At 44.4% G+C, this 21779-nt stretch overlaps 1 long non-coding RNA gene across 3 annotated transcripts in view; it reads left to right on the top strand.

Annotated features, from left to right (window-relative positions):
* LOC122555538 (uncharacterized) overlaps positions 1-21722 on the top strand; it is a 66656-nt gene extending 44934 nt beyond the window's left edge. For 2 of the 3 annotated variants that reach the window (XR_015758922.1, XR_006313289.2), the window contains one exon: positions 21195-21722. This is a non-coding gene — a long non-coding RNA (uncharacterized LOC122555538). Of the gene's footprint in view, positions 1-13250; positions 13480-21194 lie in introns of those variants that run through there. The other variant, XR_015758923.1, reaches the window with a different exon arrangement.
* The last annotated feature ends 57 nt before the right edge of the window (positions 21723-21779 follow it).

Below are 21779 nucleotides of genomic sequence, written 5' to 3'. Positions count from 1 at the left end.
AATGAGCAGGCTGGGTGAATTGGCCATGCTAAATTTCCCTGCAATGAGCAGGCTGGGTGAATTGGCCATGCTAAATTTCCCTGCAATGTGCAGGCTGGGTGAATTGGCCATGCTAAATTTCCCTGCAATGTGCAGGCTGGGTGAATTGGCCATGCTAAATTTCCCTGCAATGAACAGGCTGGGTGAATTGGCCATGCTAAATTTCCCTGCAATGAGCAGACTGGGTGAATTGGCCATGCTAAATTTCCCTGCAATGTGCAGGCTGGGTGAATTGGCCATGCTAAATTTCCCTGCAATGAACAGGCTGGGTGGATTGGCCATGCTAAATTTCCCTGCAATGAACAGGCTGGGTGAATTGGTCATGCTAACTTTCCCTGCAATGTGCGGGCTGGGTGAATTGGTCATGCTAACTTTCCCTGCAATGAACAGGCTGGGTGGATTGGCCATGCTAAATTTCCCTGCAATGTGCAGGCTGGGTGAATTGGCCATGCTAAATTTCCCTGCAAAGAGCAGTCTGGGTGGATTGGCCATGCTAAATTTCCCTGCAATGAGCAGGCTGGGTGAATTGGCCATGCTAAATTTCCCTGCAATGAACAAGCTGGGTGAATTGGCCATGCTAAATTTCCCTGCAATGTGCAGGCTGGGTGGATTGGCCATGCTAAATTTCCCTGCAATGAACAGGCTGGGTGAATTGGCCATGCTAAATTTCCCTGCAATGAACAAGCTGGGTGAATTGGCCATGCTAAATTTCCCTGCAATGAACAAGCTGGGTGAATTGGCCATGCTAAATTTCCCTGCAATGAGCAGGCTGGGTGAATTGGCCATGTTAAATTTCCTTGCAATGTCCAGGAATGTGCAGGCTGGATGGATTAGCCATGGGAAATGCAGGGTTTCAGGGATAGGGTAGCGGGGTAGGTCTGGGCAGGATGGTCTTCGGAGGGTCAGTGTGGATTGATGGGCTGAATAGCCTGCTTAAACTCTGTAGGGAGTCTGTGATTTTGGATCAACAAAGGATAGATATGGGTATTTTCTAATTGGTACAAATTTACTACAGTGGAGGTCCAAGCAGACTTGTGGGTTCTGGTGCATAGATCTTTAAAATGCTGCATTAGATGCAGAGAATATTCAAGAAAGCTAATGTAATGCTGGCCTTGATATCGAGGAGACTGGAGGACAAGGATACAGAGTTTATGCTGCAGATATACAGAACCCTAGTTAGAGCCCACCTGGAATGTTGTGAGCGGATCTGGGCACCAAACCTTGGGAAGGGTGTATTAGCCTTAGAGGGACTACAACATGGGTTTACAACAATGATACATTAAGGGTCAAGTTATGAGGAGAGGTTAATCAAATTAGGCCTGTTGTCCCTAGAAAGTAGAAGGTTAAGGGATGATATGATCAAAGCCTTCAAGAGTCCAATTTACTGTCTGGGAAGTTTGCTCATATTGTTAAAGAGGCTTTAAACTGTATCAACGGGGGAATGGGGCATGGAACAAATGGAAAGTCAGAGGCAAGGAATGCTAGGACAGTCCAGTATGTGGAGAAGGCATGAGCAGGATAAAGCATGTGAAAGATCTGGAAAGTCAAATTGTATCTATTTTAATGCAAGATGCTTAACTGATAAGGTGGATGAGGCATGCTTTAAGGAAGGTAAAAACAGAGGTAAAAACAATGACTGCAGATGCTGGAAACCAGATTCCGGATTAGTGGTGCTGGAAGAGCACAGCAGTTCAGGCAGCATCCGAGGAAGGACAGGACTGGCAGCTCAACATTCCAGGGTAGAGCGGTAGAAGAGTGGGAACTTTGCATTATTGATAAAGATAACTATTATTGCAGTGATGAGGGAGAATGTCGTGGATGACTCATCAAATGAGGAATCTGGGTAGGGCTTAGAAATCAAAAAGGGCGATCATTTTGCTGGGATTATATTCCAGACCTCAAACAGTCAGAGGGAGATAGAGGAGCAGGTATGTCGGCAAGCCACAGAGAGGTGTGAGTGAAACCGGGTTATAGTTGTAATTTGCTAACATTAACTGGAATTCCCTCAGTGTGAAAGGATCAGACAGGATGGAGTTTTTTGTGCCAGTCCATAGATAGTCATACGAAAGGTGGAGCCACGCTGGACCCAGTCATAAAGAATGAAGCTAGCCAAATAGTTGAAGTTTCAATGGGTGAACATTTAGGAATAATGAACTCAATTCTGTAAGTTTCAAAATCGTTATAGAAAGGGATAAGGATAGTGCAGACATTAGGTGTCTGAGCTGGGGGAAAGCCAATTTCAATATCATTAAACAGAATCTGGGAAACATAGACTGGGAGCAATTACTTGCAGGAAAGTCTACATTTGGAAAGTGGACTCTTTTAAAAGTAGTACAGTGAGAATTCAGGGCCAGTGTGTTCCTCTTAGAGTGAAGGGCAAGAGCAGCAGGTCTAGGGAAGGTTGGGTGTCAAAGGATATTGAGAGTTTGATAAAGAAAAAGAAGGAATTACATGGCAGGGACAGGGAATTATAACAGGGGAGATCCTTAAAAATATAGAGTGTAGGACGTTGCTCAGAAAGGGAGTTCGGAGGGCAATGAGGGGCCAACAAATATCTTTGGCAGATGGGATCAAGGAAAACCATAAGAGCACTAAGAGTAAGTGGATTACCAGGGAAGGACTGGGACCTATTAGCTACCAAAGGGGCAAACTGTGTATGGAGCCAGTGGACATGGGTGAGATTTTAAGCAAATACTTCTTATCTATATTCACAGAGGAGATTTCAGTTGGCATGATGAGGGTTGAGAACATGTTATGATGAATAAGGAGGCGGTATTAGATATTTTAATGGGCATACAGTTGCATAAAATCCCCAGGACCTGATGGGCTGCATCCCAGGCTGCTTTGGGAGGCAATGGAGGAGTTTGCTAGGGCTCTGACTGAGATACTTAATACTTTGCCGATCACAAGTGAAGTTTCAGTTGACTGGAGGATAGCTAAATGTCTTTCTTTTGTTCAAGAAGGATAGCAGGGGTAGACCAGGTAATTACAGAGCAGTTAGTTTGACATCAATGTTGGGGAAATTATTGGAAAAATACTGAAGGACAGGATTAATCAATACTTGCAAAGGCAGGATTGATCAGGGTTAGTCAGCACGGATTTGTGAGAAGGAGATCCTGCCTGACTAATTTAATTGAGCTTCATGAAAAGGTGATAAAGGATTGACAAGAGTAGTGCAGCTGATTAGGTTGACATGGACTTCAGTAAGGTCTTTGACAAGGTCCCACATGGAAGCTTGGCCCAAAAGGTAAGAACCCATGGGATCCAGGACAAGTTGGCAAACTGAATCTGAAACTGGCTTCCAAATCAGAGGCAAAGAGTGATGGTAGAGGTTGATTTTGTAACTGAAGGCCTGTGACCAGCAGTGTACCATAGGGATAGGTACTAGGACCCTTGCGGTTTTATATTTACATTAACGACTTGGAGCAGGAAGTTTGCAGATGATACAAAGTTGGTGGCGTTGCTGATAATGAGTAGGATAGAATCAGGCTATGGTCTGATAATGATCAGCTGGTAAATTGGATATAGCATTGGCAGAGGGAATTTAATCTCAAGAAGTAGAAGGTGGTGCATTTTGGGGAAGTCTGATAAGGGAAGGACACACACAATGAAGGGTAAGTCTCTAGGGCTTACTGAGGAACAGAAGACCTTGGTGTACATAAATCCCTGAATTGTCAGCACCAGCAGACAGGATGGTGAAGTAGGCATCCTGGATGTTTATCTCCATTAGCTGGTGTGTAGGATATAGGAGCAAGGAAATCCTGGAGTCCCTACAGAGGAGATTTACTGGGATGTTGCTTAGGATGAAAAGTCTCAGTTATGAGGAGAAACTGGATAGACTAGATTTGTTTTCCTTACAGCAGAGAGGCTGAGGGGGAATCTGACTGAGGTATACAACATTTTTAGAGGCATAGACAGAGTAGATTGTGAGAATCACTCCCCTATGGCAGATGTGTCTAAGACCAAAGGGCATAAGCTTAAGGTTGAGGAGCAAGAGGTTGAGAAGAGCTCTGTGAAAAAACTTGTTTTTCACCCAAATGGTATAAGAAAGTGCTGCCTGAGACGGTGGTAGAGGCAGGTACTCTCACAATGTTTGAGAAATGTCTGGATGTGCACTTGTTGGAGTTGCCCATGTTTGAAGAGAATTAGTTGAGGTAGCAGTTTCCACAGTCAGAATCAAGGCCATCATGCTCAGATAAGGTAATGAAGAGCCTGACAGAAATCTCAGTGGAAAAGAGAAAACTGGCTATTTAGTAAAGTGTAGAAGGGAAAGTCTGATCCCACCGCAATCAAAGGCTTTTTAAGTAATTGCCATTACATGGCATATAATGAATCCCTACAGTATGGAAACAGGCCCTTTGGCCCAACAAGTCCACATCAACCCTCTGAAGAGTGACCCACCCAGACCCATTCCCCTATATTTACCCCTTGACTAATCCACCTAACACTAATTCCTGATGAAGGGCTTTTGCCCGAAACGTCGATTTTGCTGCTCGTCGGATGCTGCCTGAATTGCTGTGCTCTTCCAGCACCACTGATCCAGAATCTGGTTTTCAGCATCTGCAGTCATTGTTTTTACCACCTAACACTATGGGCAATTTAGCATGGCCAATTCACCTGACCTGCTCATCTTTGGACTGTGGGAGGAAACCGGTGCACCTGGAGGAAACCCACTCAGACACAATGTGCTAACTCCACACAGACAGTTGCCTGAGGTGGGAATTGAACCCGGGTCCCTGGCACTGTGAGGCAGCAGTGCTAACCACTGAGCCACTGTGCCGCCCATATTTACCTGAATGTCTTCAGAGAAACAGCCATGGACAGTAGAGAGTAGTCCCCATCCCATCAGCAGAGAATACTGCAGGACAAATAGTGTGAACACCAAGGACCAGAGGACATATGACCAATGGCATTAACATCAATGACCGAATGATATATAACAAAAGGTGTAGACAGATAACCTCATGAAAGGACACTGGAAAACAGATAGTAGCGCAGGGCGTAATTGAAAAACAATACTTATTCCTTGTGACTTTGGCAATATAAATAACCGCATTCACAAAGTAACAAATAGCATCCACTCAGTATAATGCAGCTGGCAAATGTCTGGGAAGATCTAGAACAGTCAGAGAGGGAGTGACAAGTGCTGATGTCAATGTTGCATGTAATCATTGTAGCGGGGTATGTATAAAACTTGTGTATAAATCTTGGGAAAGGTAGAGGGTCCTAGAGACTTCTCCCAGGATGCACTGGTAAGGAGCTCCGAATAAAGATCCATTCGTGCTGCTGAACACGGGACTCAAACTCCTGTTTAAAATCCCTCTCCAACAAAACTGCCAGAGCATAGTTGGCTATGGACCAAGTGCAAGTAAATGGGATTAGTGTCATTCAGTGTTTGTTGGTGAGCATAGGCATGGTGGGCGGAAGGGTCTGTTTTTAAGCTCTGTGACCCTATAATAACAGGAAAAGACGACTAGATAAAGGTTTGGGATTCTAGAACTAGGGTCCATAGTCTAAATATTGGGCCCAGACCATTCAGGAGAGAAGTTAGGAAGCACTTCTACACACAAAGAATGGTAGATGTTTGAAATTCTCTTCCACAAACAGCAGTGGATGCTGGATCAGTTGTTAATTTTAAATCTGGGTTAGATCAACTTTTGTTAAGGAAAGGTATGTGCAAAGGCCCGTGAATGGAGTTAGGCTCCGTATCATCCATAACTTCATTGAATGGTGGAACAGGCTGGAAGGGCTAAATGGCCGACTTCTTACATTCCTATGACTGTCATTACAAATGTATCTGATTCACTAGGGCCCTTTGCTGAACAAAGAGACTCATAGCTTCTTGAAAGTGGAGTCGCAGGTCGATAGGATAGTGAAGAAGGCATTTGGTATGGTTTCCTTTATTGGTCAGAGTATTGAGTACAGGAATTGGGAGGTCAAGCAGCAGCTGTACAGGACATTGGTTAGGCCACTGTTGGAATATTGTGTGCAATTCTGGTCTCCCTCCTACTGGAAGGATGGTGTGACAGTTGAAAGGGTTCAGAAAAGAATTACAAGGATGTTGCCAGGGTTGGAGAGCTTAAGCTATAGGGAAAGGCTGAACAGGCTGGGACTGTTTTCCATAGAGCATTGGAGGCTGAGGGTTTACCTTACAGAGGTTTATAAAATCAAGAGGGGCATGGATAGGATAAATAGACAAGGTCTTTTCGCCGGTTTGGGGGAATCCAGAATTAGAAGGCATAGGTTTAGGGGGAGAGGGGAAAGATTTAAAAGGAACCTAAGGGGCACCTTTTTCACACAGAGGGTGGTGTGTGTATGGAACGAGCTGCCAGAGGAAGTGGTGGAGGCTGGTACAATTACAGCATTTAAATGGCATCTGGAATGGTATATGAATAGGACAGGCTAACAGGGATATGGACCAAATGCTGGCAAATGGAACTAGATTAATTTAGGATATCTGGTCGGCATGGATGGATTGGACCAAAGTGTCTGTACGTTTCTACGACTCTAGGACTCTGACTCATTACCCAGTTTGCCCTATATGTGACTGTTGACTCTGGTAATGTGGTTCATTCTTTACTACCCTCTGAAATGGCCATAAGATGCAGGAGCAAATGTCGGCCATTTGTCCAACATGGCTGATCTCATAATCTTCAACCCCACTTTTTACCTCCACTTTAAAATCCAAATTCCCAAGTGATAATAACATGTTATGAAACTTTATCACAATGCAGCTTAACAATCCTTTGGTCTAAGCTGGCTGGAGAATCAATAAGAGCAGTGCATCATAATCTAACTGTTGCATCCTAATTGCATAGGGGTAATTTTATTTCAACATGGCCGAGCCATATGGCTCATGAAATGAGGCAGAGAACAAACGTAAGGCATACAGGGCACTGCTTGGTGTACATTGACATTTTCAGGTAAAGAAATTAATATTCAGCAGCCTTTTCTGGTACCTGTTTCTTCCACCTGCCCCATGACAACAATCGATGGTGAGCTTTTATTTGTGATGTGTTGGAATACAACAATTTTGGATCTTTGAACCCAGCTGCATGGCAGGCTGTCCTCCTGGCATAGGTAAAAACAATGACTGCACATGCTGGAAACCAAATTCTGGATTAGTGGTGCTGGAAGAGCACAGCAGTTCAGGCAGCATCCGAGGAGCACTAAAATCGATGTTTCGGGCAAAAGCCCTTCATCAGGAATACAGGCAGAGAGCCTGAAGGGTGGAGAGATAACTGAGAGGAGGGTGGGGGTGGGGAGAAAGTAGCATAGAGTACAATAGGTGAGTGGGGGTGGGGATTAAGGTGATAGGTCAGAGAGGAGGGTGGAGTGGATAGGTGGAAATGAAGATAGGCAGGTAGGACAAGTCATGGGGACAGTGCTGAGCTGGAAGTTTGGAACTGGGGTGAGGTGGGGGAAGGGGAAATGAAGAAACTGTTGAAGTCCACATTGATGCCCTGGGGTTGAAGTGTTCCGAGGCGGAAGATGAGGCGTTCTTCCTCCAGGCGTCTGGTGGTGAGGGAGTGGCGGTGAAGGAGGCCCAGGACCTCCATGTCCTTGGCAGAGTGGGAGGGGGAGTTGAAATGTTGGGCCACAGGGTAGTGTGGTTGATTGGTGCGGGTGTCCCAGAGATGTTCCCTAAAGCGCTCTGCTAGGAGGAGTCCAGTCTCCCCAATGTAGAGGAGACAGCATCGGGAGCAACGGATACAATAAATGATATTGGTGGATGGTAAAACTTTGATGGATGTGGAAGGCTCCTTTAGGGCCTTGGATGGAGGTGAGGGAGGAGGTGTGGGCACAGGTTTTGCAATTCCTGCAGTGGCAGGGGAAGTTGCCAGGATGGGAGAGTGGGTTGTAGGGGGGCGAGGACCTGACCAGGTAGTCACGGAGGGAACAGTCTTTGCGGAAGGCGGAAAGGGGTGGGGAGGGAAATATATCCCTGGTGGTGGGGTCCGTTTGGAGGTGGCGGAAATGTCGGCGGATGATTTGGTTTATATAGGGTGGAAGCTGAGCACCAGGGGCGTTCTGTCCTTGTTACGGTTGGAGGGGTGGGGTCTGAGGACGGATGTGCGAGATATGGACGAGATGTGTTGGAGGGCATCTTTAACCACGTGGGAAGGGAAATTGCAGTCTCTAAAGAAGGAGGCCATCTGGTGTGTTCTGTGGTGGAACTGGTCCTCCTGGGAGCAGATACGGCAGAGGCGGAGGAATTGGGAATACGGGATGGCATTTTTGCAAGAGGTAGGGTGGGAAGAGGTGTAATCCAGGTAGCTGTGGGAGTCTGGCATTGACAGGGGAAGGGCAGTCAGCAGGTTTCCCACTTTAAGTAGAGTTCAATGACATTCTCCCTTTAATAGGTGATGAATTTACATAGAGCATTGTAAAGGTGTTAATGGTGGTGAAACTGAAGGACACCATGAAATATACAGCAATATCACGAGGTCAATAACAAGCTACTTTTGATGCGATGATCAAGGATCAGGGGTCAACAAGTGTTGACATCCACCAGCTACACAACACAGCTATGGAGGCAGTAACCATGTTCAAGTGCTGACATGGCAACTTCCCTCATGACATGTTATGTTTGCAGATCTTGTTGAGTGGAGCACATGCCTGGTGCATGTGGCACTTGTGCCCCAAGCGCTGCAGAATGATTTGTCTAGTTGTCAATATGGAAAATAACCAGCATGAAAGCATGGAAAGGATTAAAGCTTGAAGACCACTGGCGATCTGTTACAAGGGGTCTGTGGAATGCTGCACTGGTCAAAAGGTCATTGTGGCAGGGTGGGATAAGAATAGTGGAATGCTCCTACACCAACTAGCAGAGTCAGGTTAGGGCAGAAAGGTCACTGTGGAGGGATGAGATAACAAAAATTAGTAAAGTCAGCCTCGTCTGCTAAATATCATCATGGCAGGTTGGAACAGGTCTGGACAATCAATATTTAGGACTTGATATTAAATATTTAATTAATAGTTAGTAGAGTCAGCCTGCTTGAAACCCTTGTGGCAGAACATGACAATAAATATTTAATCAGTAGTTAGCAGGGTCGGCCTGGGACAGGAGACCATAGTGGTAGATGGGGTAGAAAAATATCTAATTGTGACATTAGAATAATATTAAGTAGAATGTAGGAAAAAACATAGTGGCAGAAGTAGAGAGATAATGGGAACTAACATCATTGGTTTATTGTATATCTGGAGTGAGGTAACTCTGACTAACACAGTTGGACATGCTGATAAGCTAAACAAAAGCATGATAACAAAAAGGTATAAAGAGCCACGGGCCTGAGGTACAGGGGCTTTCAAGAATTCACATTCTGAGTGTCATGGTTTTTTGTTTGCAAATAAAAAACCTAATCCTTGAAGAACTCTCTGTGTCTCCTGGTGACTCTCTACATTTTCTCCATGACATCAACCATCGTGCAGCTACTCTCAGCTTCGATCTCACCTGAGCCCAATAAAATATAAAGGCAAAGTTGCCATAGTCCTACTACGCCACAGAGAGAGAGAGAGAGAGAGAACTGCTGGCGGTTTAACCTGAGGGTCACCACAAAAGGGGAGACGGACAGTATGTCATGGTAAACTCAGGTCTTGTGGGAGTTGGACCCATGCTGTTGGCATCACTCTGCGTGGCAATCCAGGCAACTGAGCTCATTGACTTCATCTCTTCAACAGAATTACTACAGTTAATCAGCTCAATGTCCTCAGCCCAACACACAGTACTTTACAGATCCTACCATTGACATGTACAGCAAAGATGGGTGTGCTTTGATTCTTTTAAAAAGACATTTTATTCAAGTGAATGTTTTGATTTCGTCCGTGCAGTAATTTCTTTTCATTCCACCTTCCTTAATTTGCTAGATCTGATTATTTACATCCAGTAATGTTGAAAGAAGTAGCTATAAAGATAGTGAATGCATTTGTGATCATTTTCAAAATTCTTTAGATTCTGGAATAGTGCCTGCAGACTGGAAAATATTATGTGTAACCTAATTAATTAAGAAAGGGATGAGAGAAAGTGCAAGATTGCAGAGCTGTTAGCCTGACATCAGTAGTAGGAAAAGTACTAGATCTAGAAAATAATGATCTGTTTGGATAGAGTCAACGTGGATTTCTGAAGGAGAAATTATGTTGACAAACTTGCTAGAGGATAGTATAAACAGAGTAAATAAGGGGTGTGGGGGGGGGCAGGGGAGGTGGGGAGCGCGGGGTGGAATGGAGCAGCAGATGGATTTCCAGAAGATTTTCAATCAAGTCCCAAACAAGAGATTAGTAACCACAATTACAGCCCATAGGATTTAGGGTCACATACTGACATGGACCGAGCTTTGGAAATGGATGGAAAACAGAAAGTAAGAATAAATAGGTCATTTTCAGGTTGGGACTGGACTCAGTGCTTGATCCCAGTTGCTCACAGTTTACATTAACGGTTCGGATATGGGGTGGGCGGGGGAGGGGTTAATTCTAATATTTCCAAGTTTATAGACAACACAAAACTAGATGGGTATGCTAGAATGGTAAATGTCCACTGTATCTCCTCTGTGCAAGTAGGCAAGGGGACCAAAACTGTACACAATACTCCAGGTGCAGTCCCAGCAAGGTCCTATCCAACGGCAAGACATCTTTATCCTTGCACTCATCTCTCCTTGCTCATTGTGAGGATGATGCCAATGAGGCTTCAAGGGAATTTGGACAAACCGAGTGAGTGGGCAAAAATGACAGAAGGAAGGTAATGTGTTTACAGTGTGAGCTTTTGCACTTTTGGTTGGAAATCTAAAAGCATGGAGCATTTCCAAACTGGTGAAAAATGGTAAAGTGTTGATGACCAAAGGGCCCTGGATATCCTTACAGTCTGGAAACAGGCCCTTCAGCCCAACAAGTCCTCTGAAGACTAATACACCCAAACCCATTCCTCCTACCCTATATTTACCCCTGACTAATGCACCTAACCTACACATTCCTGAACACTATGGGTAATTTAGCATAGCCAATTCACCTAATCTACACATCTTTGGACTGGGGGAGGAAACCAGAGCACCCAGAGGAAACCCATGCAAACATGGGGAGAATATGCAAACGCCACAGACAGTCACCCGAGGCTGGAATTGAACCCGGATCTCTGGTGCTGTGAGACAACCATGCCGACCACTGGGCCACCATGCCATCCCCAACTTTGTTCATAAGTCACTGTCAACTAACATGCAGATGCAGCAATGCATAATTAGGAAACAGTATTATTGACTTTTATTGCAAGGAGAGATGAGTGCAAGGATAAAGATGTCTTGCCGTTGGATAGGACCTTGCTGGGACTGCACCTGGAGTATTGTGTACAGTTTTGGTCCCCTTGCCTACTTGCACAGAGGAGGTACAGTGGACATTTACCATTCTAATCACCAGCATGATGTGACTGTCGAATGAGGAGAGATTGAGGGTACTGTGGAAGAACTCTTGTAGAGTTTTGAAGAATGAGAGATGATCTCATTGAAACTTACAGAATTCTTAAAGGGCCAAAGGAATAGATGGGCTATTTCCCCTGGCCGATGGATTCGGATCCAGGGGACAGAGTCCCAGAAAAAGGGGCAAGTCATTTAGGATTGAGATGAGGAAGAGTTTCTTCACTCGGGGGCTAATTAATCTTTGGAATTCTCCATCACAGAAGGCTTTGGAGTCATTGAATCTAAGTTGGAAATTGATAGATTTCAAGAGCCTAACGACGTCAATGGCAGTGGGGATAACATGGGAAAATAGCATTGAGGTAGATGATCAGCCATGATCTAAAATGGTGAAGCTGTCTTGATGGGCTGAATGGACTACTCCTGTTCTTGTATTGGCAGGTATAATTTCAATGATTTTCCAGATTTATAACGTCACAACATTTTCAGTATCAATAAGTCACACTTTGCTTCCCTTTTCTCTCCCCGGTGAGCTTGAGAATATAGGTACATGCTTATATATGCTTATGGTACAACTGTGTCTACGCCACTTTAGAAATAATCTTTTTTGGATTTTCCACTTCTAGTCAATCGGACTCTTCAATCTGACAATAAAGCGAGGTCACTGCCTAATAGTGCACATTGTCTTTCAAACCTTGGCACTGCTGTTCAGTTTAGTCAGCTCAAAAACCCCAGCTCACGTGATAAACTGGTGGGAGCCCTGAAAGCTGCTCGATTTTGGCTCGGTTGGCAGTATTGGCACCTGGGAGAAAGTTGTACGTTCAATCTTCCACACCAGCAATGGAGTATATAATCTGGATTAATGCTTTGCTTTAGGGCAGTCCTGAGGTAGTGCTGCACTGTTTGAGATGCTGTCTTTCAATGAGATGCCAAACCAAGATACCATGGGCCTGTACCCATTGGAGTTCAGAAGAATGAGGGGTGATCTCATTGAAACATGTAACATAGACTTGACAGGGTGGGGACTGTGAGCATGCATCTTTCCACATCTTGTGGAGACTAGAATTAGGGGATATGTTTGATAATAAGAGGCTTCCTTTTAAGAGAGAGATGAGGAGAAATGATTTCTTCCATTAGTCTATGGAATTCTCTTCTCCAGAAAACAGTAGAGGTTTTATAAAGTATTAAATCAGTTTGGGTATAACTCAGTGTAAATTCAGTCTGGGTGTAAATCAATCTGCATGTTCATCAGACTATGTATAAATCAGTCAGTATATGAAATCAAACCAGTGTAAAAGCAAGCTGTTGGTGCCTGTTTGATATCCAAGTTAGTTATACTTTTGATGGATAAGAAAGTCATAGAATAATGATATGGGGGTAGCTGGGGTAGGTGGCAGCAGGATAGTGGGTATTAAGACTGCAATCAGGTCAAGCATTATTTTATTGAATGGCAGAACAGGCTCAAAGGATTGAATAGCCTGCCCTCCTCTTAAATCCTATGTCTTGCTGAAGTTGGTTATCGATACATCCCTCATTCAGGTGCCCTAGCTTTGTACAAATCGTCCTCCTTCAACAGTACATCATTGTCTGTAAGTGACGTGTGAAGTCCTGAGATTGTGAAAGATGTTCTGTAAATACAACTTCTCTCCTGCTTCAACTTTGACTAACAGTGCGATAGCCCTCTCTTAGGGGGTTACTATGGGGAGTGGTGCTGAGGTTTATACAGTAACAATGCAATGCATTCCTCTGATTGTACCAGGCGGTGCCTTGTTTCCTGCTCTCATTGCAATGACCTTTTCCTTCATTCTGCAGGAAGCTGTCAAACTGACCTTCAGAGTTTCGCTGTTAAATTGCTCAACAAGTTTGAGAGGAATTCCAGCAAAAATAAACATGCTGAGCTTAAGTTGCCAGGCAAAAGCCAAACTGGGGAGAATCCAAGGGAACAAAACGCTCAGTTATCTTCAGTCAGTCTTGTTAACATGCTGTACACTTTGGATTTTTTTGACATTGTTTGACATTTCCTTCTGGAATTCAGTAAATTCGACACCATTAGGAGAAGGCTGGAGTGAGTGCCGAACGCATTCCTTTATTGACTTAGAATTTGGACTTGAGTGAAATCCACCTTGTTAGGGAGAGAATCTCTTTGCACAGCTTAAAGGGTTTCACCATCAGTGGAGTCACGTTCACATTTATCTGGATCCAAACAACAAACCCTGGATATCAAACGGGCACCAACAGCTTGCTTTCACACTGGCTTGATTTCACATGCTGTCTGAATTATTCATCATCTGATGTACAGGCAGATTGATTTACACCCAGACTGAATGTACACTGAGTTATACCCAAACTGATTTTATACTCTGATTGGTTTACATCCAATCTGATTGTGCAACCAGACAAATTTACACCCACTTTGATTCTGTGCCTAGAATGAATTTACAACCGAGACGTATTCGTACCCAGGGTGATTTCACACTGGATTTATTTATTTATTTAATGGTTGTGACAATAGATCATTCTAACAGCAGGAGAACTGGCACAATCTTGAAGCAGCAATTATTGTGAGCTCTGGTGGGAATTGGTCCCAATTAAACAGCCCACTGGGCCACCGACTCTGTTCCCAATTCTTACAGTCATAGAATCATAGAGCTGTCCAGCCCAGAAACAAGACCCTTCGGTCCAACTCGTCCATGCCGACCTGATATCCTAAATTAGTCTAGTCCTATTTGCCAGCACCTGGCCCATATCCCTCTAAAGCCTTCCTTTGCATATACCCATCCAGATGCCTTTTAAATATTATTGTTGTACCAGCCTTCATCACTTCCTTTGCCAGCTCATTCTACACACGCACCATCCTGTGCATGAGAAAGTTGCCCTTTAGGTCTCTTTTACATCTTTCCCCTCTCACCTTAAATCTACACCCTCTAGTTTTGGACTCCCCCACCACAGAGAAAAGACCTTGCCTATTCATACCCCTAACCATGCCCCTCATGATTTTATAAACCATCTCTCAGGTTACCCCTCAGCCTCCGACACTCCAGCGAAAACAGCCCCAGCCTATTCAGTCTCTCCCTATAGGTCAAACCCTTCAACCCCAGCAACATCCTTGTAAATCTTTTCTGAACCCTTTCTGGTTTCATAACATCCTTCCTATAGCAGTCTGGAGCAATTTCTCACTAATTTCTCTGCATCATCATTTTATTGTTGATCAGTTCCTTTTTAAACTAATTGAGATCTAGCTTTACAAGTACTCAGTTATAACCTGGAAAAGGTTTTTGTTAATATCTAACATCCCCAGTGTCCGTCTAATTAAATTAGATTGGTGTGCAGACGGTAGCCTGATGAATTTCTCGTGAGCCTGTTTTGTTCCTATATGGTATCACTAAGATGCTACAGGTAATCTAGAAATGCTATTTAATTGATTATCATTGCAGGAGTGCCTGAAGCAGATGGAAATAATATCATACTGTATTGTATGGAATGGAAAAGCTAGGAATTATAGGACGATGCCCTGCAAGCTTCTTGGAATCATAGAATCCACACAATGTGGAACAGGCCATTTGGCCCATTGAGTCGACACTGACACTCTGAAGAGCATCCCACACAGACCCACACTCTCTACCCTATCCCTGTTACCCTATAATTCCCATGGCTAATCCACTAGCCTGCACATCCTTGGCTGCACATTCTTGCCCAGCAGTTCCCCATCGTGTGGAAAAGAGAGAGGACAGAACAGGCAGCCAAAACTTTGCAGAGGAGCAGGAGGAAGGGAAAACAGCATTTCCATGTGGGAGAGATAGCTGGATCGCTCAACAAGGGAATGACATGTCATTTACTGTATCCGTTGTTCCCGATGCGGTCTCCTTTACATTGGGGGGACAGGACGCCTACTTGCAGAGTGCTTTGGAGAACATCCCACTCTGCCAAGGGCATGCAGGTCCTGGGCCTCCTCTATTGCCACACCCTTACCACCCAATGCCTGGTGGAAGAACGCCTCATCCTTCACCTCGGGACCCTCCAACCATATGCCACCAATGTGGATTTCACCAGTTTCCTCATTTCCCCTCCCCCCACCTTATCCTAGTTTCAACCTTTCAACTGGGCACCGCCCTCATGAACCGTCCTACCTGACCATCATCTTTCTCACCTATCTGCCCCACCCTCCTCTCTGTCCTATCACCATTACCCCCACCTCCATCTACCTATTGAAGCCTCAGCTACCTTCCCCCTAGCCCAACCCCCTCCCATTTAGCTCTCCACCCCCTAGGCTCTCAAGCCCCATTCCTGATGAAGGGCCCATGCCTGAAATGTCAATTGTCCTGCTCCTCAGATGCCGCCTGACCTGCTGTGCTTTTCCAGCACCACACCCTCAAAAGGAGATGAAGATGAAGAGGCAATACTTCTGCAGCTACTCTTCACCTTTAGATCACACTGTGCCACCACAGTCAGGGAGTGAGTGCCCCACTCCTTGCATGGAGTCAGCTGCCGGGCCTCACACACCAACTTTTCCTGCTGCCAGGTTTCTTCGCCATTTGTCAGACCTAATGGTGAGTAAATTGGTTGTTCCAGATCTTACATTATAACAAGTGACCACACTTCAGAACTGACAGCCTGGGTTTTAATAAAGTCTTGGGACATGGTACAGTTGTACAAAGCACCGTAAATTAAAATGCAATACTGTAAAATGGGACATTCCAGGATAAGTGCAGTCGATCCAAAAGTATTTTGCGCCATTAGTTGCACAGTCCCCTTTTCAGAGTGTAGAGACGGCTTTGAACTAATCAGAGACAGGGGAGGGTTTGGAAGAGGGGAAACATTGGTTTACAAAGTGAATGGATTCTGGCAGCAATGCCTGGCAACTATTTGAATAACAATTGTGAGAGTGGGCAGATAGGGACAGAGTGTAAAAACAGAGAAAAACAGTAATAGAGTCAATGGGAACAAAGATAATCAGACAAAATTAATGGATCTTTACCTGAATGTGTGTAGCATTCAGAACTAAATAAACAAATTAATAGCACATATCGAGGTTGATGGGTACCATTTTCTAGCTATTGAGTCACCTAACATGGTCCAATCAGTCCATGCCAACCCATGTTCCCAAACTAAACTAGTCCCACCTGCCTGTATTTGGCCCATATTCCTTCAAACCTTTCCTATTCATGAACTTATCCAAATGTATTTTAAATGTTCTAACTGTACCTGCGTCCATCACTTCCTCTGGCAGTTCATTCCACACATTAACCACTGTCTGTGCCCCTCGTTCTTTTTAAATCTTTCTCCTCTCACCTTAAAAATATGGCCCCTAGTTTTGAACTTCCCCACCTTAAGAAAAAGATCTTTGCTATTCACCTTATTTAATGCCCCTCATGATTATATAAACCTCTATAAGGTCACCCCTCAGCCTCCAACATCTGTGAAAGGTTCCAGCCTATTTTCAGAACATAGGAACATAGAACTAGGAGCAGGAGTAGGCCACCCAGCCCATCGAGCCTGCTCCACCATTCAATAAGTTCTTGGCTGATCTTCTCGTGAACTCAGCTCCATTTACCCGCCCTCTCACCAGAACCCTTAATTCCTTTACTGTTCAAAAAATCATCTTTAAAAACACTCAATGAGGAAGCCTCAGCTACTTCACTGGGCAGGGAATTCCATAGATTCCCAACCCTCTGGGTGAAGAAGTTCCCTCTCAATTCAGTCCTCAATCTGCTCCTCCTAATTTTGAGGCTATGCCCTCTTGACCTAGTTTCAACCGCCAGTGGAAACATCCTCCCTACTTCTGTCGTACCTATTTCCTTCATAATTTTATAGGTTTCTATATGATTCCCCCTTAGTCTTCTGAGTTCCAATGAATACAACCACAGTCCACTGTCTTTCCACATTAGCCAACCCCCTCAACTCCGGAATCAACCTAATGAGCCACCTCTGCACCTCTCCTCGTGCCAGTATTTCTCAAGCAAGGAGGCCAAAACTGCACACAGTACTCCTCATAACTCAAACCCTCCATTCCCAGTAACATCCTGGTAATTCTTTTCTGAGAGACATGGTTGTAATGAGATTGAAGTTGGAAAGTACACATAAGGGGTTTGTTTACAAAAGGGCACGCAGGAAGGCAATGGGGTGGTATAGCTTTGTTAGTACAAGTATAGAACAAGTATGTCAGCAAGAAATGATCTTGGATGGGAAGATGTTGAATCTGTATTGGTGGAGGCAAGAAACAACAAAGGGGAAGAAGATACTGGGTGGAGGCAGCCTACATGCCCTCCAACAGTAGCTATATTGTACAACAGAGGATAAGTCAGGAGGTAATGAAGGCATATAAAAGGCAGTACATTAATCATGGGGAATTTTAATCTTCAAGGAGGTTTAGAAAATCAAATTGATGGGACAGCCACAAAGGAGAATTTATAAATTGTATATGGGGCAATTTCCTGCAACATTAAAAACAATGATGGAGTAACATTTTTTCAATGACATATTAAACTAAGTGACCTTTTTCATCTCCTTCCGTTTTGAATAGAATTGAAACATTGCCACCTTTCTCGTCCCCTGGGACGTTTCCAGAATCAAAAGATTCTTAGAAGTTGACTTGGATTCATTTTAAGATAACAAAGGAAATAGCCACAGAGATAGCGGATACTCCTCAGATTCTAGAAAGTCCCAGCCAATTGGAAAGCTGCCAATACATCACTATTATTTTAAAAAGGAAGGAGGCAAAAACAGGCAATTATATGCCAGTTAGATTAATATCGGTCATTGGGAAAGTGTAGAGTCCATTACAAAGGATGTAATAGAGCATTGAGAAATACATAACATGATCAAGCAGAGTCAGCAATGGCTTCTTAAAGGAGAAATTCTGCCCAACAATTTTACTAGAATTATTTGAATTAGTAACAAATGGGATAGATAAAGGGGAACAGTGGATGTAATATATTTAGATTTCCAAACGGTGTTGATAATGTGAGACTACTTCATAAGACAAGAGCCTATGGTATTTAGATAATGTATTAGCAAGGATGGAAATTGCCTAATTGATAGAAGGTGGAGTTGACATAAGCGGTGCATTTTCAGGATGGCAACTTGTAACCAGTGGAGCCCAACAGCGATCAGTGCTGAGGCCACAATTATTTACAGTATATATATTAATGACAAGGATGAGGAAAATGAATGTACTGGCACCAAGCTTGTGGGTGAGACAAAAATAGGTGGGAAATCAAGCTGGAACACAGAAGGATACAGACAGGCCAAGTGGGGAACATCTTGGCATGTGGGACACAAGGTTATGCATTTTGGCACCAAGATTAGAGGAGCTGAATATTATTTCAAAGGTGAAAGATTGCAGAAAGCTGCAGCAGAGAGGGCTCGGTCATAGGGAAAGCAAATAAAATGTGAGCCTTCACCTCATAGCGAAGCATGTGGGAGGTTTATGAAGGGTAAGTCATGCTTGGTAAATCTGGAATTTTGAGAATGTAACTAGTAGAGTTGATAAGGGGAATCCAGTGGATGTGGTTTACTTCGACCTTTAGCTGGCTTTTGATAATGTGCCAGGTAAGAGATTAGTATGCAAAATTAAAGTGTGTGGCATGTACTGAAATAGATTGAGCAGATAGGAAACAATTTAGGAATAAATGGATCTTTTTCTGAGTGGCAGGCAGTGACTATATATATTCAAAGCTGTGATACAGATTTTCAATAATTATGGGGAAAAGGCAGGAACATGGAGTTGAGGACTATCCGTCTCAATATATGGCAAACGAGATCAGATGGGCCAAATAGCCTACTTCTGCTGCGAAGCCTCATGGTGTTAAAGGTGCAATTTTATAGAGAAGCAGGAAGCCATCCCACTGGATATATCTTTTGATGTGGGTGGTTGGGGGGTGTGGGGCAGGAGATCCACTCATTGTTGTATTCTTAGAGCTGAATTCTGAGTCAGTCTAAAAGTGACAGAATTACCACACACCCGGGATTAATTTTCAAGCACATCTCTCTCTCTCTCTCTCTCTCTCTCTCTCCCTACCTTCACCATTATCTCCTGAAGCAATTGCAATCCTCAGCTCCAGAATTTTGGATTCAAATCCCCCCTTTAGGTAAAGGAGTGAGTCTTCCTCATCTGATCAGATGTGCCTCCCATCCCTTAGTAAAGCAAGGCTTTTCATTCCCCCCCACCCCCCTCCCATGGCCGTGTCAGCCTGTATATCGGATCAAAATGGTTCAAGATTCATGGAGCGCAGAAAAGACCCATTGAGTCTGCACCAACGTAACTACCACTAAATAGGCACTAATCCCTGCCCTTGTCCCTGAAGATGACAGCCCTCTGCCATATTCTTCAGACCAATAAAAAATGGTCAATACACAGTGGCTTTGACAGCAAAGATTTCATAGAAGTATAGAGTCACACAGCATGGAAACTGACCCTCCGGTCCAACCAGTCCCTGCCAAACATAATCCCAACCTAACTAGTCCCACTTGCCTGCTCCTGGTCCGTATCCCTCTAAATCTTTCATATTCATGTACCTATCCAAATGCCTTTTAAACATTGGAGGAGAAAGTGAGAACTACAGATGCTGGAGATCAGAGTCGAGAGTGTGGTGCTGGAAAAGCACAGCCGGTCAGGCAGCATCCGAGGAGCAGGAGAATCAACGTTTCCTGATGAAGGGCTTATGCCCGAAACATCGATTCTCTTGCTCCTCGAATACTGCCTGACCTGCTGTGCTTTTCCAGCACCACACTCTCAAATTTTCAACACTGAAATCATCTTGAGAATGAGCTGTTCTAATAATGTAATTTACCAACACTTCAAACAAACTACTGGAAGCACGAGGAAAAGTTTCCTTTCATGTTAACGATGGTGCTCCATTTCCAACAAGCATGTTAACTGGGTCACTCAGAAATAACACCTATCAGCTACCTCCATGAAAGAAGCTAAACCACACCAATTTGCAGAAAGGTTTCTCAAAGGTAAGAGAAAGGGTTAATTGATCTTCTACATCAAGTCACCACATGTTTCAAATGTGTGGGGATCAGGAATCAGCTAGGGTGAAATTTCCACAAGGTTAGGTATGTAGAGCTAGTTTTTACCAATCTGATATCAAGAAACCATACACTTAAAGCAGGTGAACTGTACATAACAAAAGTCTCTGTGAGGATAGAAAGAACTTAGATTAGATTAGATTCCCTACAGTGTGGAAACAAGCCCTTCGGTCCAACCAGTCCACACCGGCCCTCTGAAGAGTAACCCACCCAGACCTATTTCCCTCTGACTAATGCACCTAACAGTACGGGCAATTTAGCATGGCCAGTTCACCTGACCTGCACATCTTTGGATTGTGGGAGGAAACCAGAGCATCCCCATGCAGACACGGGGAGAATGTGCAAACTTCACACAGACAGTCGCCCGAGGCTGGAATCAAACCTGGGACCTTGGTGCTGTGAGGCAGCAGTGCTAACCACTTAGCCACCGCACCGCCCATAAACCAGAACAACCAAAGGAAACATAGGGCAAGTGTGCAAACTCCACACAGTCACCCAGAGACTGGAATCGAACCCTAGACCCTCGTGCTGTGAGGCAGCAGTGCTAACCACTGAGCCATCATGCCACCCAACTGACAAATCTTTCACATACTCAACCTCATCCAGCAAAGAACTGCGGATCTTTGGCGACCTGAAACAAACAAAAACAAATCGCTAGAGAAACTCAGTGTCTCCGTCATTTTTTGACTCAAAATGTTAACTGTGTCTCTCTGTCTCTCTCCTCAGATGCTGCCAGACCTGCTGTTTCTCCAATAATTTCTTGTGTCTGTTTGACACAGCATCATCCAAACTGCTTGACAGCCTTTGAAAGGTAGTTCCTTGTCCATGGCTGCTATTTGCACACAGCAAAGTCTCACCTGTTCTCCGCCCTGCCAGCGATAACGGCAAGGCCATCTGTTCTCATGATTTTGGTTGAGAGACGCATACCAGCCCGATGCTTCACTGAGCAGCATCATGAAATCTTCCCTGGAGGGAATAACTGCAGATGCTGGAATCCAAGGTAGACAAGCAGGGGGCTGGAAGAACACAGCAAGCCAGGCAGCATCAGGAGGTGCAGAAGTCAGCCTGAAAAAGGATTACACCTGAAATATTGACTTCTCCACCTCCTAATGCTGCCAGGCTTGCTGCGTTCTTCCAGCCTTGTCTCCCATGAAATCTTTCCCGTCCACCTCGGAAGTCAGAAGGACCCTTGGTTTAAGATTTTGTGTCAAAGACAGTCCCTGCAACAGTGCAGCACCCCCGCATCAAGCCTGTGCAGTGGGAGAATGCGATCAATGCTGACACCAATTTGAGAAATTCATTACCTCCCAC

Source organism: Chiloscyllium plagiosum, unplaced genomic scaffold, assembly GCF_037043375.1.
Source record: "Chiloscyllium plagiosum isolate Xiang-an unplaced genomic scaffold, Cpla_swu_hap1 HiC_scaffold_12, whole genome shotgun sequence".
Lineage (NCBI taxonomy): Eukaryota > Metazoa > Chordata > Chondrichthyes > Orectolobiformes > Hemiscylliidae > Chiloscyllium > Chiloscyllium plagiosum.
This window is presented reverse-complemented; position numbering and strand designations above follow the sequence as displayed.